Genomic DNA, 22580 nt, shown 5'->3' with positions numbered 1-22580 from the left:
CTTTGTGAAGCTGGAGCCTTGTGCTCAGGCACGTTTCTCACTCCAAAACTTAACAATCAGTGAGGGAAATCTTGACAGTGTGAATAGCAATGACAGAGCACTTGTTGACTAGAGGGGGATATTTTCCTGCTGTCACCAGTTTCTAAGTACTTGTCAGGATCTCTTATTTTGGAGTACAGATGGCAACAGCTAGACTGCAGACCAAGTCTCAGATTTCTCAGTTAACCAGGGCTGCACCCTAATTTTGTGTTGCTGGAACTGAGGGAATTGGTTGGTACATTTGCTTGTGTAGCTTTCAAGTTTCCGATTATTTTTATTTATTCATTTTTCCACTGTGCTTCTGAGTGGATACGCAAAGTACTGAAAGCCAAACAAAAACTGCCCCTCACTGACCCATCTGCGTGAAAGCCTGTCGCCACATACTTCAGGAACAAGAACATACTTCTGGTATTCAAGCTTTAGGGGTACAAAGCCATTTTTATCTGAGGATGAAACATTGTGTATGATGTTTGCTGGTGTGGGTGGAGCTAGTATTCCCTTAGGGGCAAAGCCACCCCATCACTGCTGACAGATAACTTCACAAGGCGGAGTATTGACACTGGCCACAGAGCGGAGCAGTGTGGGAAGGTCACTCAGCAGAGCAGGACCGGAGCAGGGGAAACCACCAGCGAGTTGCTCACTCAACGACTGTTCCCTGCCTGCTACAGCACAAGACGACTTTGCTTTGGCTTTAGCGGGGCGTGAGGGAACCTAAAGGTCTCAACAAGCCCTTGCAAGCGTGAGCCACTAAGACAGAGAGAAGAGGAGCCTCTACCTTAGGCTTTACCAAAGCCTCACTCTGTTCCAGTAGCAATGGAGGTTCAGCCTCAGTGTCCAGTCCCATACCCATTTTTCCCACCCATGGTGCCTACCTGTGGATTTTACTTCACTGTCTCCAAACTGTTGTCATCATGCATTCACTGCTGTTCCAACTTGTGAGAAAGTAGGTATTATTATGTCTCTTTTACAGGTAGAAAACTGAGGCACAAGGAGGAACAACAATTATTTCCAAGCTACGCTGAAAGATGGTGCTCAAACGGGAGATCAAACGGAGTTTTCCCCAGCCTTGTTGTAGAGAAAACCCCAAAACATCTCTGTCTTCTATGGGCACCCTGTGAACTGGCTCAGGAATCCCCCAAAGCTGGTCCTCGTGACAGAATGAGTTCAGTGTTTTTAATGTTTACAATGCTTTCAGTTTTCTGTTTTCACTGTTACCGAACTGTGCGCAAACTGGCACTCAGCCTTGCTTGTTCATGCTCTTGATTCGGTCCTGCACCAGTGCAATTCCTCAGTCAACTGCAAAGAACTTTTTAAAAAGTGCATTTAAAACTCTCTGCGCATGCACAGTCTCTTGAAAACTCATGAAATAAGATGCTGATTTATCCAAAAAAAATTAAAAAGTGAAGCATTCCCTGTCTACCCTCACACACTGATTGACAAAGTTAGCAGTGCTGTGTGACCCAGTCCTGTACCAAACCCTGCTGAAATTATTGGAAAGGACCACATCAGTGTCAGTCAGCATGGGTTTCACAAAACTCTGCTGTTTGTATGGGATTGGTATAGCTCAGAGCTCAGCATCTTTTCTTCCACACATGCAGGTGTAACAGGCATGCATGGATGAGTGGAGGAGAAACTGTGACCATGCACCCTCTTCTGTTTCCTTTGCTTACCATGTAGAGTGTTAACTGATGTGGGAGGTGTTATTTCCTTAAGGACAAATCCTCATAGTCTTTCACATTATGGTTGACAGGAATCCCTTCACCTTCCAATTTCAAATGAATACATTTCATTAGAAATTTTTCATATTTCTTGGGCAACATATACCAAGCAGCATCTTTATCTTCACTGAAGTGTTAGCATTTACTACCAAAATAAATTAAAACAAAAGTTTAAATGGAAATAACATTCCTCCACGGACATTCTCATAAAAACAAACAAACAAAACCAAACAAAACCAAAATCCAACCAGCTTCCTGGCAAGAGGAAAATTGTATGGGTAAAAATATCAGCTTTGCTTAATTCCACATGCAGCTCTCCTTTTCAGGGAAATGGCAATGCTTCATTGCAGGGCCTCTAACCACACACAGGCAGAACCCGATTGTGTAAGGGTAGATTGTGGAGCTGTAATACGTGTTGGCAAGCACTTTCTCTGCAGGTACAATGATCTAAGTTAATGCCCACCAACACAAAACAGGTTTTCACAGTCCCACCTGCCTGTTAAGATACTTACAGAGTGAATACTGGACTGAGCTTCATTATACGCATTATACAAGTTTATAAGCAGAAACGGCTAAATACATGGAGATGGGGTAAGCATGGATGTCTGAACACAGGTTATTGCCAGGGGTAAGTTACAGAAAATGTACACTCATACGGTATGTTTGAGAGGTTCTTCCCATGCACACGGTGATGAACACACCCTAATACAACGGTTTTTCCTAAATTATTGTTCAGCATAAGAAACAGCACGAGTATTACAACATCTATCCCTTACAGATTTGAACATTTAATTGGAGACCCCCTTTCAGGAATGTTTTATCTTGTTTCCAAAATAGGGCAGGGGAAACAATCAAACACCGTTAAAATATGCAACATATGAACATGGAATGTGGACTGATCTACTGGATATCAGCTGTGACTGGAAAAAAGATACTGGCAGCTACGACAAGAATCATTTTAGCTATCTGCTAGTTTCAGTAACTCCAGATGTTTTACAATTATTAATTCTCTGAGGGAAGTGTTGCTGCTAATCCAAAGGAACTGGCAGCAATGGCCTCGAAATGGTGCGAGGTGGGCCAGCCTTGTTTCACTGGTGGCTGGCTGAACGGCTTTGAACATCAGTGCCTCTAAATCATTCAACACTTAGACACAGTGTGTGCCTGGGAGGCTATGAACCTGCACAGCTCCTAATAGCAGAATGGCTAGGGAGCGAGCACCTCGCCTTTGAAGTTCAGGTTAGGACCAATCTGTCCAGAGTCCTATAGGAAAATAACTTCTAGGAAAATGAGAGTGAAGGAATGACACTGTGCATTGAAACTCTGCTTCTGAGGAAGGTGGTTGTAAGCTAGGGATTTTTGTTTGTACTTCTTTTGTCATTGTTGCCTTTATATTAACTTGTTTTGACTTCTGATTATAAACATGGCCCACAGGAGAAAAAGTCTTGGTGACTGCTTCTGTGTTTAGTTTTCTGCTGAGTTGTTCTGCCATCTCCTGAAAGGCTGGAATACCCCTTATCCTCCAAGGCACAGTCAGATTGGAATGTGGGGCACTTCGTTTATCTTCTTCTTTACCACCTTTGCTTCTCTTTTAATCTTTTCTCTGCGTTGTTTTTTCACTCTGCCCACTCTCTGACGGTTGATGCTCCCATTGTTTTTCCCATTAGATTATTTTTTTTACTTATCTTGTTTCAGAATTTTTCCTTATGCTGAACACAACATCAGTAGTGCTTTTATACAAAGGAAAACTTAATTCATTCACATCCGTACTCCTTTACGGTTTAAGTCCAGTAATAGGTATAGAATCCTTCCCCCAAAGTAGTTTTTTATGTAATTGACTGCAGTGGTTTAATGAAATGACCCAGATACTTTGGGGCATTTTCCCATTACTGTGAATAATAATGCACTTTCTCCAAGGGTATTGTTGCATTTTGGCTCATCTGTGACACCAAGAAAATTGTGTGGTTGCTACCTTCCCCATTAAGACCATTCAGCATCTTCCCAAGACAAGACCCAGCTGGTGAGACCTCAGTGCAGCTTTTGTTAGCATACCAATGCTTATTTAAAATGCTTTGATCTCTTTTATTCTCCAGCTTTACTCAGAGCTTTTACAGTGACACGAAAGTAAGTATGGGGTGTGATTTTGTCAGGCTGTCATCCCCACACTGGGGTCTGTAGGGATTGTCTGCTTTCGATCTCATGGCAAGAGCTGAGCACATATGTTGCCACTGGAACTCATTGCTTTATTCTACAAAACTTCAGTGTTATTGGAGAAATTTAGTAAATGTATAGCTAGCCAATTTTCATTCTGAACAGGTGTGTGTGTGTGTGAAACGAAGAGGAGAATAATAATCTACAACATTCAAGTGTTTCAGTATCATGATGGCTCATTATCAATAGGTATGCCAATTGTCCTAGTCCACTTTATGTACGGTGAAGTCATATTTTAGCATAGTAATAAGATAAAGGTCATATTCCTCAGGTGAATTACCTTCTAGAAGCCCTCATTTTCTCACTGTCTGTGGATGCTGAGATAATACGACAAGGATGCTAGCACTGGCTCAGCATTCACCGTTTCTCAGCACATGGAGCTCCATATTCACATCCAGTTGATCTTCATCTTCTGTATTAAACTCTGAAAGGCTGTTAGGAGACAGTTGTGGTGTCGGGGGCTGATGAAGCCACAGGATCCTGCTGCATCTGTGTTTCAACCGAAGATTTTATGAAAATAATTAAAGGGTTATTTCTTATCTCTGGCTAAATCCAAGGTTTCATTTCCCAGCACCATCGAACTAACACCTTGCTTTAGTATAATGCATACATGCCTTTAAAATACTTTGAAAACGTGCATCCATCATGTGTTGTAACAGAAAACTAACCATTTAGAAGCAGACTTCCTTGCGTATTCTCCAAGGGTGGAATTCAATTATGCAGAGGAACAAAACATGGTTTATGCACCATCCAAGTCTCTCATAGTCCTATTCATGCTGAATCTTTACATGGGGATAAATTCTGCCACAAAGGAACAATTTTGGGGTGATGTCTGAGTGCCACAATCAATTAGATTTTGTCTGTAGGACCCCTGTCAGTATTGTGTGTGGAAGATGGAAGAGATGCCAAGTGGAGTTTTATGCCCGGTGGGCCTGGCTCGTACCCAGCTGAAGTCAGTGGAACTTTTGCCACTCCTTCCAAAATCAACAGGATGGCTCCTCCACTCACTCTCTCTTTCTCTTGCTAAACCACAGTTTTCTGATATTTTCAGACACTCATGCTCATCAGCTTGGAATCCACACAAGGTTGGGTTTCATAACAACAAGCAGCCCAGATTCTTTCAAATTTGAGTAGACAGAAGAGAACAAGGTGAGTCATTTTTTTTTTTTTTTTTTTTTTCCTTGCTAATCTTGACTGAATGCTTCAGGTTTGCCAAAGATTACTGGAGTTTTCCCTAACTAAGGTGTGAGTGAAGACTGCAGCAGTTTGAATCAAATGGGGGTTGTTGGTTTCACTGGTTTTCTTTGTCGTTCACTTGAAAGGTCAAAATACATGTTAAACACTATTCTAGTCTCTGCTGTTTGCATTGCAGCAGTGAGTGTTGCCTACTTAAAAACACCTTGTATTACCCTAATTAAACTCTCTCTCCTATTCCAAATGAATCTCTTGTTCCAGAAAGGTTCCTGCCTCCTCCTAGAGAGGTCACAGCACTTTGCAGGACTACCGTAGAACCATTGAACTAAATGGAAAGTCTCTTAATGACCTCAAGGGTTTAGACAGTGAGCCCTGTGGACTGCAGAAGACAGGTAACACCATCAAAAGCACCTAATATCTACTGACTGTCAATGGGCCTTAGTTTCCAAATTCTTAAATGACTCTGAAAATATTTATCCCAAGGCTGGCTATGGATTCTCAGCTGTACAGAGCACATGAATGGCATTCAATAAGGAATATAAAAATTATTCTAAGTACAAAAATCTCTCTGTTCAGGAAAATGATAATTTTATGCTTTGCTATTTCTTTTGTGTCAATCTCTTTGTAAGCATCCCTTTGGCTATAGTATTTGCTTAAAGTACGAATGCGTACTATGTGTCAAAATAAAGTATTTATTGAATACATTTACTTTGTGTCTGCTGAGTTATGAGCTGATTCTGAAATGCTTCTTCCCAGCACCTGTTGGGGCCATTTTACATTCTCTCTTGGCTGGAGACAATGAAAGCTTGATGCCTCACAGCTTTGATAAAACAAATGGTTGAAGAGAACTTGAATTAAAATTTAGCTCAAATATTTCTTTTTTACTGGCACTCTGGGACCAAGCACAGGACTGCTTAAAATTTCAGGACGGGGATAGTCACCCCTACCAGACCCAGTCTGAGCCTCCTGAGCTGTAGGTGGGCTAAAACTACACGGTAGAGCAGACTTGTCCAAGGGTGCTTGCAGTGAGCTATGGTGTCCCTGATATCCCTGGATGAGGGAAATCTCAAGACTTGTTTCTTTTCTGCTCTTTCTTACAAGAATCCAAGCAGAAGTGTGAGCCAGTGGAGGACAGAATGTCCCACAGTGTGGCCTGTGTCACCCAGACACCAAAATGGGGTACCACTCACAGTGGCAGGGTACCACTGTGACATCTGATAAGAAAAGGGAAATGTACCTTTCCTTGCCTCCCGAGAGTCTGCATGATAGTTAAGAAATTGAAGGGATTGCTGTGCAAGCAGAAGGTCAATAAACAGCTTTGGTCTAGACCGTTGATCCTTGTTAGAGAATTTTACTCCTAGCTGGAGGAGAAAGAGCGTATTCAGATACTGAGCAAGACATCTACTCAAATTCGATTACCTGCTGGAAAGTGATATAGCTGATGACAGCTCATCAGGAAACAGGAGGGTGTCTTCTCAGAACCGTATTGTTCAGGTAAACATCACCGAGGTGGAGATGCACATTGGAAGCCTTAACTTTCTGTTAAACTCCCCCTTGAGCTATCAGGCACTGAAAACTTCTGTAGTTGCTTCACAAAGTTTTCTGTGGCCCTCACTCCATTTCCCCGAGTCTCTGTTAGAAGAGACAGCCTTGAGGCATCTTAAGCCTGCTGCAAGAGATGAAGGACAAACAAAGCCAGTGTTATGCAGTTATTATCCAGTTATGTGCTTTAGTTCAGAGACAAAAGCAAAACTTTGTGCATGTTTTTCAGGGCCTCTCACTCTAACTACCAAAGACAAACAGGCTCCTCTTGGACCAAGAATCATTCTGGATTTCTTCTGGTGGTTGCTCAGCTCCCCTCATTGTCTATAAGCGGCCTCTGAAGAATTTGTCTTATGCCAGGTGTACCTAGGTGCCTGAAATTATGTGGTGTCACAATTCCCCTTAGCTTTTATGTATGAATATTTACAACAACAGAGAACCTAAAAAACACTGTTTTCCTATCCACAAGATATAAATTAAGCTCTATAGGATCTCTGCCTCAGCTAATCTCAAGATTGTACACATTTGAACACATTCTTCAACCCAAGCTAAAGACAAAATTCAATAACTATTTTATTTCTTCAACCTTACTACAATCATTACAACTATCGGTCTGATGACATTATTTCTTCCCCAACACAGGAAACCAATTATTTTTACTGTTTAACTCTTGACCTTCACTGGGACATTGTCTGCTAGAGAATGGGAAGAAAAGGCCTAGCAAACAGAAAAGACTGAATCATGACTTCAAATGATGATTCTAATTTCTTATAAAGCAAAGAAATCTCACCCCCTTCTTTATCTTCATCTTGTTTCATACAGAAAGAGGTCTTAATACCCCCTGAAAGCAACTCTGAATGTCCCAAATGTGCTTAAAGAACTGCAGACAACATAATGAGTCTTTAAAAACAAATCTGCAACTGTGGCTAGATCCACTGCGATCAAATAAGGTAATGTCTTTAACTATACTTCCACCTATGCTATGCACGTGCAGAATGTTTCCGGGGGTTGGCTATACCCTGAGAGCCGTTTGTCAAGACAACCCTTGCACGCGTAGAAAATAGGATTTAGCCAAGTTACAGGAGCTTCATGGTTGCCTGTATGATCAGAACCAAAGACTGTGATTTTGAAAAGACCAAGCATATGTGCTTCTTCTACAGGCAGAGATCTGTCCTGTTGAAATAAATGCACCTCTGTGAAAAGCTAAGCATGTCCAGGCACTTCTGCGTTATGGACGTGAGTTTGTGAAAATGTACTGTATAGTACCTCCTCAGTTTTCTTCAATAAGAAGCGATTGTATCTGTACTGCTATAGACTTACACAGCTAGCTGTATTAAAAATAACATTTTCTTACCAAAAAAAAAAAAAAAAATCTGGTTGTTTTAGAAGATTTTGTTCCTTGACAGAAAATGTATTGATCTGATCCTGGGAAAGTGACTGTAGCACTCAACAGAACAGTTTCTGCCATATAATTTTGATGTTCATAAGGTTGTGTAATATTTCATATGAAAAGCCTCTGTCAACTGCCACTGACTGTTGAATCTTAAAATGATTCATCCACACAACTATATTTTTCAGGAAAGCTTCTGAAGCAGGAGGCTGACCTCATTGCAAAATACAATTTAATTGAACATATGTTGATTTTTAAAGTATATATATATCTATATATGTTTCTTTTCTCTTTTCAGATTTTTAATTGTGACTCACGTGGAAATCCAAAAACCCATATACGTATTTCTATTTAAAAATCTCCCAACCTTTAAGCTAAGCTTACAATTTTGTGACCCATTGCATGTTCACACATTGAAGTATCCAGCTTGAAAGTTGAGTTGACTGGAGTCGAGAGCAATGGAAATGTGGCAATCCAAACACGATCACTTTGGAAAACTGCATCTAAAAAAATCAAAACATAAGTAGTTTTTGATATCTACTCCGAAAGAACAAAATAAGGCTCAAAGCAAGTATTGCTAATCACTAAAATCTTACGCTAAAAGTGATTAAATAGACTTAAACATGATGTAGAGGCCTTGGGGTGATATGACTGACTCCACCTTTGCTGACCCTGGAGATTGTGGTATATGGATCTTCAAAGTGAAACACCATAAACCTCTGCAAACCATTAAGGCCTGAGAATTTTAACAGACATTTTCCATGAAATGGTTGTGGATGGAGACATGAAAAACACCCTCATACCGATCAAAGCTTTATTGATATACAGTTCAAATAACACCTCTGCAGTAACTGAATGAAACCAATACTCCTACAACAACCTCTGGTCAAAATTTGATATGGATTCTAAGCAATAATCAGATGGAGAAAAGAAATATATCCCAATGCTTACTGACTCCTTCACTGTATAATTTTCATTGCCATTTAGAGTCTGTAAGAAAGAATTTCACTTCACAGATGCAGAATCCTTTCAAGAGAATGATGCTGGAAATTAGAGACCTCAGAAGCACTGACCTAAATAAAAGCTACTCCTTCCCTAAACGTAACTTTTGAGGTTTCCTTCTGATTTAAGGCTACTTCCCCCCCTCCCCATTCTAATTAGTGCCAAGGAAAAGTGCTGAGCAGCCCAAGAGAAAGGCTGTTGTTTTTTTGCTGAGCCCAGTTGTTCCACTCAATAGCAGTCTTTGGACATCTTCTGGTCTGTTTAAGTAGTTGTACATTGTCTCCATAGAGTTATTGGGTCATCAATGCTGTTTTACTGTTTTCTTTTACTTTCAATTGCTAAATCACTTCAAAAAAAGATATAATACCATCCTAAGATGACTATTCCAAGTGAGCAATTGCTGTAGTTGCCATAGGGATCCTGAATGAATGCAGATGAGGTAGGAGACATCCAGAAGGCTCTATGAGCATTTCTCTTCAGCAGCCCGGTGTGACCAAGAGAAGGGACACGGCTGCACCTCTGTATACGCCAGGCTGCAGTTGCTGCATAGGCTGCACTGAAATGGCCGCCTGGCTGCCTGTGAGCTGCTTCAGCTGGAGCCTCAGCACCTTGCTCGTTGTAGAAAGTGGAACTTGGGCTCTTAGGTGATTTTGAAAATGTTACCACAAGTTCCCTAGGCGCAATACTTCGAAACAAGCATTTACCATGAAGGCTAAAATACCACTAATACCTTATTTGTGATAAACACACCAAGGAAAACTGTGGAAGTTACAAATGAATGAGACCTTGTGGTGTACTGGGGGACCTACAGGGTCTAATTAAAATCAGCTAATATTTGGAGAGGAATAGCTTCTCCACAGAGGAAGGAGCAGTCTGTTTTATTATATAGAAGGTTTATTATAATGACAGAAGCGAACAGTCATTCCACTGAAGAGGGCTGATAAGTGAGTTTTCTCTCAGCAATACTTTGGTTCCAGTATTATTTAACTTACTCATGACATGAGAGTGAAAGTGGTCAACCACACAGAAAATGATGGTCTTGTGCTTGTCTTTGTGCTTGCAACTTTTCCAAACAGCACTAAGTCTAGGCTCTATTGATTATAGATACAACCCTGTGAACGCAGTGACAAAATTGCCTTAATGTCCTTAGAAAATATGAACGAACCTACATGATAACCTGGCAATGCACACCAGCAGTCACAAGTTTTACCTTTGGAGCACCACTTACTCATGACCCACTCGTGGAAAGAGATGGATCTTGTAGCCTAAAGGCCTTCAGATTTGTGCTTTCCACTGGGAGCTACAGAGACTATGGTAGGGCTAGAGCCTCAGCTATCGTAGACTGATGTATTTCAGTTATCTTCAGGCAAATTACAGAGATTTACTCCATATCTCTAAAGAACACCAGGCCAGGATTTCAGAACTAACAGTGCAACCTCTTGACACCTGTGCTGGAAGAATAGCCATGCTAGTTGGGAGCAGGTAGCAAATCTAATGCTCTTGTTAGGCAAGGTGGTATGATTGCAAGCACCGTGTATTGAAAATATTAACAGTATAAGGTATTTAAAGAACTGACTTTGGAGGATATACTCGAGACAGGCTAATTAATTTGAAATAGTGAGAGATGTGAATGGGTTTTCGTAAGAGCAGATGTAAACATCCCCCAACTGACTGGAATGAAATAAAAGCCAAGGTGGAATTAGAAGACACATAGTTCACTGATAAATAAATATACAAACTTTAGCTTGTCTTGGTCAAGAGTGGACTAGATGGCTCAGTAGGTTCTCTGTTCTCACTCGTAAACTCAGAGTCTGTCCTTTCTATTCATACCTTTTAGTTAAAGCTCAGCATTTTCTTTTAGGAAGACCTCCCCACTCTTCATTTTAGGGTTACTCAGGTATTATTAACATTATGCATTATTACCATTCTAAGTTGTCTGTCTGATGGAGGTTAATTAATCCCTTTTACGCCACTCAAGACTTAATTGAAATAAGCAAACATTATCATATCCATCTTCCAGCTGAAGGAGATGAATCACAGAAAAGTTAAGTTGCTTCTAAAGTCATAAAAGAAGTCAGTAGGCAAATCAGGAATAGCAGCCTTGGACTTCTAGACTCCTACCATAATCATTACATTAGCCTGACTTCCTAGAACCAGTATGTCTGAATGAGATAATTTTATACAAAAGAGTTCTCAATTATGCTCACATTTTAGGCTTGTTTCCACTATTACAGTAGCCAGTAGGAAAAGAGTGTCATTTTCAGTGAAAGGAAGGACAACTGCAAGACAGTGTGGGTGAAATAATTTTCCTAATGGGGTATTTTTTTTAATGTTAGCAGGTGTCAGTATTATAAACTTGCAAGAAAGGCCAGGTGCTCTGTTCCGGTATGATCTCACCTTCCTTTGTAAATGAGCATTTAATAAGTCTCTAATTTCCTTGGTCAGGCACACCTCTCCCCGCCTACTCTTCTGGACTATTCAGCCTTACCATACCCACAGACGGTGATGACAGCAGGATCGCAGGGGTGATACCTCAGGCATAATTTTCCTGTCAGGAGGGTCATTTGTCCAGCCGTCGCCTTCCTCTGCTACAGTGGACCTTCCTCTGCTTTCCAGTACTTGATAGTAGAGCGTACAAAGATGGGAGGAAGGAGAGCATGGAGGAGGACAGCTGTTTCAGCATGGGCAGGGATGCAGCCCATGACTGCTGGTTGTGTTATGTGTAGGGACTACAGCACTACAGTTGCTATAGGGGGGAAGACCTCTGAAACGTAGTTGCTTTTGCAAGTGCATCCTACCACCAGGAAGCAGGCGATGCTGCAGTTTCTTTGGGGATGGTGACTACTGCAGATTTATGCAGAAACACCTAGCCTCAGGCCGACCCTGTCTCACCCAGGGGCTCCAAAAAGTACAAAAATAGGAAGGGCAGCAGCTTTCTGAGCAGTTCTGGACATCCTCCCCAACAGCCTGAGGAAAAAAATCATACTGGGGCAGGTCTACCAGGCCTTCCTCCTGCTCCCTCCCTGAGGCAATAGGATAACCATCTGTATACCGCTCTGATAAGTCAGCGCCAAACACCCGGCTTGCACATTGCACACTGTATCTGTCACTCTGTACACAGCCTATGGACATGAGACAGCGGTAGCAGGACCTCAGCTATTTTCCTGATTTCCTAGGCAGCTTTTTGTAGAGTAACTGAACCAACAGTGGTAGGAGAAAGAGCCCAATTCAATTTCCACTTGAAAAATATCAGTGATGAAAAGGCCTCATGCTAAACTTCTGCAGTGGTACACTTTTCATCCTGCTAGGAGTAGTTTAAATCACACAATTGGATAATCCTTACTATTAGAGCAGATTTAAAATATCTTAATCAATGCAATCACACACACAAAAATGTACGTGTAGTTGTAAACCTCATTAGCACATGACACCATGCTCAATTTCGCATGCAATTACCTGGATAGACCATGTAATTATGCCACATAATTACTCATGCATTTTACGAATGAAGTTGCATGTCTGCAGCTCAAGATGATGTAGCCCTTTCATGTCAACCAAAGTCTTCTGACACATTTTCCACCATACACACCTTCTCTTTTTCTAAAAGGAAGGGACCGAAGTTGACACAAGCTTGCTGGGAGCACAAGAAATATTAAATACTGTGTTTTAGGCAGTGAGTTTTGTTCTAGGACATGAACAATTGATGGAATTTATGGCTGTTAGCTTGCTAGTGCTGATACCTAATAAGCCTCTAAATATGCTCTGGGCTGTCTCTGAGGGCAAAAAGTTACAAATAGGAAATTCATAAACAGGAAATAATTGTAGGCCATGTTCTCTGCTGTACCTAAATCAACTTACTGCAGTGAGTAGGAGAAATTACACTGATGTCAGTTATAATTCCCAAGTACTCTGTGATAATCTGTTTCAACCTCAGCATGGATTTAGCCATATAGACTTTATCCCAATTTACGATACGGTAAAGCAAGACTGCCTCTAGGGGACAGCTGTGTCACTTCTGGCCGCTGGACTGACGAAATTGTACATACGGTGCACAGGTATGACGCGTAAACACAAAAGGCTTGATACGCCACTGCCTTGTATCTCACTTTGCCCTTTAATTGTACTTGTTCAAACAGAAGCGGATATAAAATGCCACGGGTTGGTATCATCGGTCTGCAGGACTGTGCAGGGAGTGTGAGAGGTCTTATAACTGACCACTGCCGGGTTTGTTTGTCATTCAAAACACAAAATAGTAGTAAGTGAAAAAAATCAAATTGGAGAGAATTATATTAAAATTATATTTCATATGAGATCACTCAAAACATTTTATTCGGGTTTTGAGAGTTTCTTTTGGTCATGTTATTGTTTCATTAATAAAAAGAAAGCAGCTTAAAATAATTTGGTTAAAGAAAAGAAAATAAGAATTTATTTTCTACCCAAAAGTAAAGCAGTCATTCAGTAATTCATTGAAACAATGTCAAACACACTCTAGGTTTTGCTTGTTCCAAATCTGTTGATACGTCCCAAAATAAATTTTGGTCATGACTATGCCAACCATTAGTGCCAGGCCAACTTTTAGTAACATAGTCACTGCATTCCTGCAAAATAAGGCCCGTTGCAGTGAGAGCTATCTAAGCCCGAAACACATGGGAAAACAGGCAAGGTAAATGGTTAGGTAAGCCAGGTAAAGAGCAATAATCTGGAGCCCTAACATAGCCTTTGCAAAATTAGACAGTTTTAATGGGTTTATTTTCCCTGGGAAGTGTGGTCAGTCCAGTATTTCCTTGTGTGAGCGTATCCTAACACTGGTGGTTTGCTATGTGTTGCTCTCTGACTAGGGAGAGGGTACACAATTTAGAAAGAAAATTTACAAAGCAAATGGCCAGAGATAGAAATTACAGTACATAGCGTGGCGGTTAATTTCAGGCTAGAACTCTTGACATGTGGCTTAGTGTTCAGCTCTGTGCTCTAGGCAGCCCATTATTTATAAAAAATGAAGTGCTGTGAAATGCCATCATGAATTTTCTTGTGGGTGAGCCTCCTTTACTCAGAGCACACTGGGGGTCTTAACACCAGTGCTAGTGAGGACATCCTCAAAACTATTTGCTGCAACTTTGTAGTGATCTAAAAATCAAAGACTGGCTATTTTGTCACTTTTGGTGAATATCTATTTGCACTTAAATTTCAGAATTCCTGAGCAGTTTCACTCTAATTTAGATTGCCTTTTCACTTTTTTTTTTTCTTCTTTTTGAGATTGCTGAGGCTGATATTTAAAAAAGGTGCTTTAAGTGTTTAATGCTTAAATACTTTTAAAAAGCATACCCCAGGTCCTGCTGGCCATGTAGAAATAAGCATACACAGTATCATACTGGATAAAGTATACAATGAAGTCTCCTGTCATTATATTTGTGGCAAAGTAATAATGTCTATTTTATGCAGTAATTTAAACATATAGATCTCAAAACCCTTGAAGAAACAGGTTGTAATCATCAACACTAACGATCACTGCTGATGGGGAACCTCAGGAACCAGGAGATAAAGGGATTCAGCAAAGGTTGTCCAGCAAACCAAGACTAGAAGTGAACCGTGCTCTCCTTGGAGCTAGGCCAGTACTCTATTCCATGGGTTGTATTTCCACTTTAATAGGTTGTTGTGTCTTTTTTTTTTCTTCAGATGGTTTAGAGCTAAGAGGAAGCATTCAATCAGAGCGTGTGATGCACGTTGTCCCCCACACCCATCTTTTCCTCTCCTCCCATGTTTAAATGTCTTAACTATATATTTTTTTTTCCAAGGATTTGTCTGCTGGAAGCACTGCTAGGTAATGAGAAAGTACTTTGAAGGCTATAGGAAACAAAACTGATCATGCAGGTTTAACCGATGCATTCATCACTTAGTTTTGTGTAAAAATCTGTGTCCAACTCTCTTGTATCAGAGGCAAACAGGTCATACAATCCCTTTTATTAATGCATCACTTCACCAGATAGATTTCCTTCCCTTACCTTCTTCCTGGAGGTTGCTCCAAATCATCTCTGAAGCACCAGAAAGAAACTTTCTGTTGCCAATTTGTTCATAGCTGCTTTTTGGGCTGTCTTTAGGTTAAACACCCTTATAAGCTGTACGTATTTTTGAGTGCATAACCCCCAAAAGCCTACTTTTGCCATACTAAGTAAGTGAAACTATATAATTCATTAACCTGAGGAACACAGAGAAAAGTGAACTTCCTTTTACTTCCCTTATCTGTAACAAAATAATACTTACTAGGCCTAAGTAAGATTGAAACTATGTAGTGACTCTTGGTAAATTTTAATTTCATTCAAATTTGCTTCACATTTGTAAAAAATTCTCCTGGCTAGGCCTGCTCAAATATTTTTTTGAAAAATATTTGCATTAGAGATATGGAATTTTTTGAAGAAACAGATGTTCAGTTAGAAAACATCCTGTCTTTTCACATTTTGCTGTAAAAAGTGTATTTTGGAACCACCTTCTGTTTTAAAAAAATGGAGCAAATAGTATTGAAATTTGACTGACACCTTCCCTTTCACCCAGTAACATTCTCTCCCTAGGAAATTTTGTTCTTGCAGGAAAATTCAAGTTCCTTTGATTTCATGTTGGTTTGTAATGAATACTCCTTAACATCTTGAATATTTTTGTGGGAAAAAAAAAAATCTGTTCCTTTCCAGTTCTACTCCTCATTCTTTCCGTCATTCAAGTGTAAATTTATGGTAGTGAATGAAACTACAGCTATGTTTAAAGATATGATTTAGGCTCTGTTTATTATTTTAGTTTTACTAAAAGGCTTTAACCTGTGTTCATTATTGGCAGTGTTACCATTTATTATTAGCAGTGCTATTACGAGTAGGAGTAGGGAGGGGGGAGAAGCCCATGGAGAAGTGACTTCACAACAGAACTTCAAACAAGACTTAGGACAATGCGTAGCACATTAGATAAGAAGGAAAGAAGGTAGAAAAACGAGAAATGCAAGACCTTGCACTCCTAGACTACCATAACAGTTTTTTGCTAGGTTTCCTGGAAACAGGATCAAGAGTTCTGTCATGCTGTGCATGGACTGCTGGACATCCATGGGGAGATGGCAAAAGGGTTTACAAAGCGGTCACAGCACTGAGCCTGCCAGAGTTCAAGAAGGGTTTGGACAATGCTCTCAGACAGGGTCTGATTTTTGGGTGGTTCTGTGTGAAGCCAGGAGTTAGACTCAATGATTCTTGTGTGTCCCTTCCAACTCGGGATATTATATGATTCATCATATTGCTGCGCTATCTTCTCATATTCTTTGAAGGCTTTTTGGGCTCCATCATCAACACAGTTTAGATACTGTGAAATATAATATTGAACTTTGATGCATTTATGTCCACGAGTATAAACATTTTGCTCCCCCAAACAGTTACAAGGTTACAGATACAGAAAATAAATGCTACATTAAGATGTGTCTCTAAGCAAGAAGTTCAGGATTCAGAAGATGGGAAACCATAAGAAAACATGGATAGCCTTGCCCTCTTATTCTCACAAGACTAAGAATTATTAAAGAAGTTGTAGTTTAGAACAGAAAATCAACACTCCAGCACAAATTTCTTACAGCTAACAGAGACACCCAAGCCAGCATCTCTCTGACTTTATCTGAGGGTTTTTCATCAGATTCTTAGTGAAAGATTAAGATTTCCTTTTGCTCTCTCTTTTCAATTCAGTATTTATTATCAGCAGCACTCCTAAAACAAAGAATGAAGAAGGTAAAAAGGAAAGGCATATCTAAGAAGCAATTGCACCAATAATAAAAAAAAAAAAAAAAAAAAAATCAAAAGACACAGTCATTTCCCTTTTAACAATGAAGAATATTTGGGAGTGAAGAAGGTCTGAATACTAATGAAAGCCAAATTCGAAGTAGTTAATGCCCTCACCATACAGTAAGTGTTAGGTTGCTGGAAAGCTAAGCTGCCATTCCAGTGAGGCTTTCAATCAAAGGTAGGATTCATCTGATATTATGTCTATATCTATCTATGGTGTAGGTATCTAGACTGCAGATACCCACAAATGAACAAGTCACTCCAGGCTCCCTTTCAGGCCATGGAAGGAAAAATAGGCCCGTCTAGGCTGTGATTCATTCCATCTAAAGTAGGTCTAAAATAGGTCACATGAATCACATCCTATAAGTGCTTGTTTCCCTTCACTGACTGTAAAGAGAAACTCGCCTAGATGTAGATATCTATGCCTTGTAGGCCTCTGAAGTTACAGGAGATGAATCTCACTTCAGACCGACACTCTGTTCTGGTACGAGGAAATTCAGACAGAAATTCTGGGGCGAAGAAAAGCAATGAAATGTAGGAAAGAGAGGTGGTAGACCAGATGACCAAAGACATTATCAAGCTGATCAGAAATTAATCAGAAAAAAAATATATAAGTTTCAAATTAGAACTTGTACTATCTGACTGCACAAAGTGAATGCCATGGGTATAGTGAAGAGATGGAAGAGCAGAGTTAGTAACAGATGACAAAGCAGGCATCTTCCTGATTCCATCAATGTCTACGTAATCACCTGTACCTGAACCATATCATGGTTTTGGCAAGAATTAATCTTTTGGATCAATTTTTTTTCCAGTTCCACTGAATTCACATTGTGTCTACAGCTGATCCAATGGCAGGCAAACAACCCCAGACCTAGATGAATGTAAAATAAGAACTTGTCCCTGTGGCAGTGGAAGTACAGTCTTGTCCTATGTAAATGCTCCGTAGTTAGTTTTTGCGTAGTTGTTGGTTCTCTTGCCATTTATTCTCCAGAAATTGTTCTGCTTCTTCTAGGGTGGTGACACCGGAGAACTACCTCTGTAAAGGAGACCAGAGGGAAGCTGTTGATGTGCACATTAAATGACACAAAAGTTCACCACTGAATTTGGCCCAGAGCCCACAAAAAGAAACAGGTAATTTACTAGGGAACTGTCCTTCAGCTTCCTGTCTCATAGAAAATAACCTTAGCAGGATTTTGAAAATATTAAAGCAAATTACCAAATTGCTTTTTAAATGCCTTCAGATAATCTGCACAGTTGTTATGTAACATGCATGTGCAGGGGAGCTTGACTTTGTCTCAAGAGATTTGCTTGTTTTTGCCCAAGAATTAAATGTACTCATAATAGATTTTCTATCAGAAAATAATTAACTCAGTCTTAACTTGCATTACTGTTTCGATTTATGGTTGTGTTTACTATGTGCTCTCTTCTACAAAACCACTTGCGGAATTTCATATTTCCAGAACAGCATTTTATTGAGACCCATTTGCTCGGAGTACTCTTTTCTTCATGATTTAACTAATGTTTTAGATCATTTATTTTTATTGACAGTGAGACTAGTCTGTTTGGTTGACTTTCTCAAACATTAATCCCTACACCTTTCATTTAGACTGCCAAGGTTTCCTCACTTACACTTGAAATCATCCCGTTCACCTCTCTAGGAAAAGGGAACTCAGACCTCGCATTTCTTGCTCTCAAAGAGAAAGAAATGGTAGCACCATTCCCTTGGCCTTGCTTTTCTGATTTACAGCTGTCGCTGTTGAGGACTCTGGGAAGACAGGTGAGGGCAGCCACCCTCCATGTTATCTTCCTAAAGTTTCTTTCAAAACATGATGCTGTACCCTTCAATCAAAAAAAATATTTCTTACCGATCCTCCCTCTGATTCACCACTGAACTACAGCAGAATTCTGTCAGACTCAGTGCTTATCCTAGAGCATTTGTGAATCAAAGATTTCCAGTGGTAAGATGAAAAAGCCAGCCTTGCACAGGAGGTGGAATAGGCAGGCAGTGACAACAACCAGATCAGGCTGCCTGCGATTGCACTCGATGGGGTTTGGTGTCCAAAGTGGTCCTCTATTCTCTGCTCCACAGCCTTAAACATTTGGCAAAAAGCCAAAAAATTGTCTCCTTGGGAAGAAGGAAGTGATTTTATCTTAATTTGATAAACCTTACTAGTTGTGTAAAGGTAACACAACATAACTGCAAGTTCTTATTGGGCACATACCAATGGGCACAGGACAGTTAATTGAGAGTATCACTTCACTTCATTTTATGACCACTCTCATCACTTCACAAAGCCTTCTCCAGGGGAAAGGCTGTAAATCATTACAACCGAATGAAACAGTTGAATTATGAGGTTTTGTCACTAGGAATTATACTGCCTTCTTTCTAGGATGCATTTGTCTCTAGTTAAAAGTTCCAAAAATAATAGTTGGTTTTGTATTGTTCAGAGATTTCTATCAAGAGAATAATTTCTTGCAGATAAGGTATCAATTACTTGATGACTTCAGCCCCTTTCAAATCATCAGCTGATAAGCACAATTAGGTGCTGAATCAGGACCCTTAAATATACAATCTAAATCCTACGTACCCAGACCTGACCCAAACTGGGAAAATAAAAAATATTCCCAAGGAATCTGTAGACACCATTAGAAATAAGATCTCTGTAATCTTGTCTAATATTTAGTATGAGGGACTAGATCTCCAGTGTTACCTCTTGTGCTTTCCACACATATTTTCTACTCTCTGTCTGAGAAGAAAGCACTGGAGATGCAAGGCTAGACGTACATTTGATACAAATTAACATAGTTCCACTGAAGTCAACAGAGGTATAATGTTCTAACACTGCTATAGATCTTTCCCACATCTTTTTTTAAAATGGATGAAATATATTTATTTATATTAAAGTGCAGAGTTCATCTCAGCAGTAATCTCTAAGACACAGGCTTGCTTATCTTTTATGATAAGGAATTACATTTCTTCTAGCTGAGATGATAAAAATCTACTATTTTTTGGAAGATGCCTTGCTGGAAAGTAGATAAATTGAGTGCACCCTACTCTATGCTAGGAGTTGAAGAGATATGATTGCTGACCTTACTAGTGAAGGAGGGCTCTGGTGTTAATGCAGTTAAGCTAAAGAGACTGTGTTGGTGTAATTCAGGGGTGGATAGTGTTGATTCAGGGGTGAATAGTGTTTTTATTTATTTATTTATTTATTTTCCCCTGATTATAAATAAATAAATAAATACAAGTTTGTTACTCTTATTGTGGCCAGGCAAAACACCTTGGTCAAGTACAAGTGAATTGTCACAATATAAGTATATTCCAAAAAATGTAATATTTTCCAGCAGGCCAAGTTCAGCCTCGTCACAAGCTCTAATCCAGTCCGCTGCTTGTTTCTTGTTTCTCTTGAAGCCTGCTAGATGTGGAAGGGAGCAACTAACAAAATGCACATAGGTTAAGTGACCAAAACAGAGATGTCCCCTTATTCTTGTGGTGACTGTGGATGGGTATCAAGTTGTGTGATGGAGCTGCATGACACACTCCTTGGGTGTCAGGAAAGCATCGGATCAGAAACATAAGACAAATTTCTTCTCATTCAATGAATGAGGAAGGTATGGCCTCTTACTATCCAAAAGCTGGACAAAGTTGGTGCAAAGAAGTGCTTTGCAGCCAGTGGCTTACAGACAGCATCATGATCCAAAACTGGGGCTAAGAGCAAAGTATAAATTGCCTGCAGCACATCACCTACTCAGCAGCTTAGCTTGTGGCTCAGCCAAGTCATGGTTGTTGGTTTAACCAGTAAATATTCAGCCTCTCTTGAAGAGACTGTTATTCAATTATCAGTTTTCAAATAAATATTTATTTATTTTTTAGAGTGCATTTTCTCTTTTTATTGATGTTACTTCACATGACTGAATGCTAGAAATATCTCCCGTTGTAATTATGCAACGGAACATTTATTTGTAGTTTCTGTTTGGGTTTTATGGTCTGGATAACATTTAGTCATAGTGAATGTCTGCCATTTCTATTCATTATTTATTGTTTGTATTTCAACGGGATGGTGTGAGAACTGGACAGTTAATGCATCATACAATTTTGCCAGAAGCCCAGCTGCAGGATGTTGCTGAGGACTTGTCCAAGTCAACACCAGCAGGAGTAAAGCCCAGATGCCTGTGTGCACGGTGCATGCAGAGCAACACGGCTGAACAGAGGTGACAGCACCAAAATCTGGGTGGCCGTTTGGGTACTACATGGCATGAGCCAGCAGACAAAACATCACCGGTGTGCTCACAAGGGGGAGAAAGAATGGGTCTAGAATAGTTTAGGACTTCCTATCTAAACCGTACTTTGAGAAGCAGAGTCAGAAACATGGAATTGTCCCAGAAGGCAAAGCAAAGAGAGAGCCATAGAGAATGGGCTCAGAGAATGCAGGGCAGGCAAAATGGTTTTCCTGGTATGAACCTCTATTATTTGGCACTAAATCTACGAGTAAAACATAGCCCTCCAGGTTCCCAGCTCAGCACGGTGACTAGTCAATGACAGGGTGTCCTATTTGTTCAGCTTTACAAAATGGCTGCTCTCGCATCACCATCTCCCAACCCCCTGTGAAGTAGCAAGCCACCTACGATTTTTTTCTGCCCTAGTTTCTTAAAACAAATAAAAAAATCGCAACACCGCCAACCACTTTTTGCATGGCAGTCTCGGTCGTCTTTCACTACACTGGTCCATCCAGCCTGTTATTTAAGTTCCTACTGAAAAAAAAAAAAAAAAAAAAAAAGAAGGAAAATGAAAAAAAAAAAAAGAAAAACAACCAAAAAAACTTTCTTCCACAGTGCCCACACAAAGTGAGTCAATGTTCTTTTCCATTCATCTCAGAGAGACCAGGATTGCATCCAACATGTTTTCTTAAAAAAAATGAAACAGAAAAATAGAGGAAGAAGCATGGGTAAAAACACCAGGACATTCATACAAATCAGCTGAATAGTTGCACGACTGTGTTTCTACAACCCTTAATCTTCCTCACTCATGCCTTCCCTACTATCAAACATACCATGTGGGCCTAGCTGGTTAACTATTAACTTACTTTTCACATAACAGAATATTTTAAAATCCTATATAGTAGCAACCTTTTAGCATGTGATCATACTTTTTTTTCCTCCCAAGATGGACTATCCAGTTAGATATTTTATATAAGGAGGCCCTCCTTCCACCACTACAAAAATCTAAGTCCTGGGTGGTGGCTTCGACTTGACAATGTTTTGGCTCTTCAGTTGTCTCACTACAGGCCTCAGGGACACAGAGAACAACATAATTGCTCTATTTCTTTGGCACTGATCTTCCTTCTATACTGTTCTTAGCATCCACCCTTGCTGTCTGTAGGGCTTGTGTCACTTGGCCGTGGTACCCATCAGTGCTCAGTGTAATAGTGTGGAACATCAACCATGGCTTATCTACCAATGTTTGTTGCTGTCACTGGGTTGAGGTAAAGTCTAATGGATGAGGAGTGACAAACTGCCAGCAGGTGCAAAAGGTAGTATCAGATACCCCTAAGATTTTTTTTTCTGGAGTTTTCCCTGGATTTCACTTGGTATTCATATGGAGAGCTTCATTTCCTAGTGCTGAGGTCAGCGATGGCAGGTTAACCTGCCAGGGCAGAAAGACCCCGCTGGGGTGCTCAGAAAACAGCCAGT

At 40.2% G+C, this 22580-nt stretch overlaps 1 long non-coding RNA gene across 3 annotated transcripts in view; it reads right to left on the bottom strand.

The window, feature by feature from the left end:
- Positions 1–2290: 2290 nt before the first annotated feature.
- LOC118160403 overlaps positions 2291–22580 on the bottom strand; it is a 31595-nt gene continuing 11305 nt past the window's right edge. For 2 of the 3 annotated variants that reach the window (XR_004747466.1, XR_004747468.1), the window contains exons 3-4: positions 8476–8594; positions 2291–6828 (exon numbers count right to left, since the gene is read on the bottom strand). This is a non-coding gene — a long non-coding RNA (uncharacterized LOC118160403). The remainder of the gene's footprint in view (positions 6829–8475; positions 8595–22580) is intronic. The other variant, XR_004747467.1, reaches the window with a different exon arrangement.

The sequence above is a fragment of the Oxyura jamaicensis genome, chromosome 1 (genome assembly GCF_011077185.1).
Source record: "Oxyura jamaicensis isolate SHBP4307 breed ruddy duck chromosome 1, BPBGC_Ojam_1.0, whole genome shotgun sequence".
Taxonomy (NCBI): domain Eukaryota; kingdom Metazoa; phylum Chordata; class Aves; order Anseriformes; family Anatidae; genus Oxyura; species Oxyura jamaicensis.
This window is presented reverse-complemented; position numbering and strand designations above follow the sequence as displayed.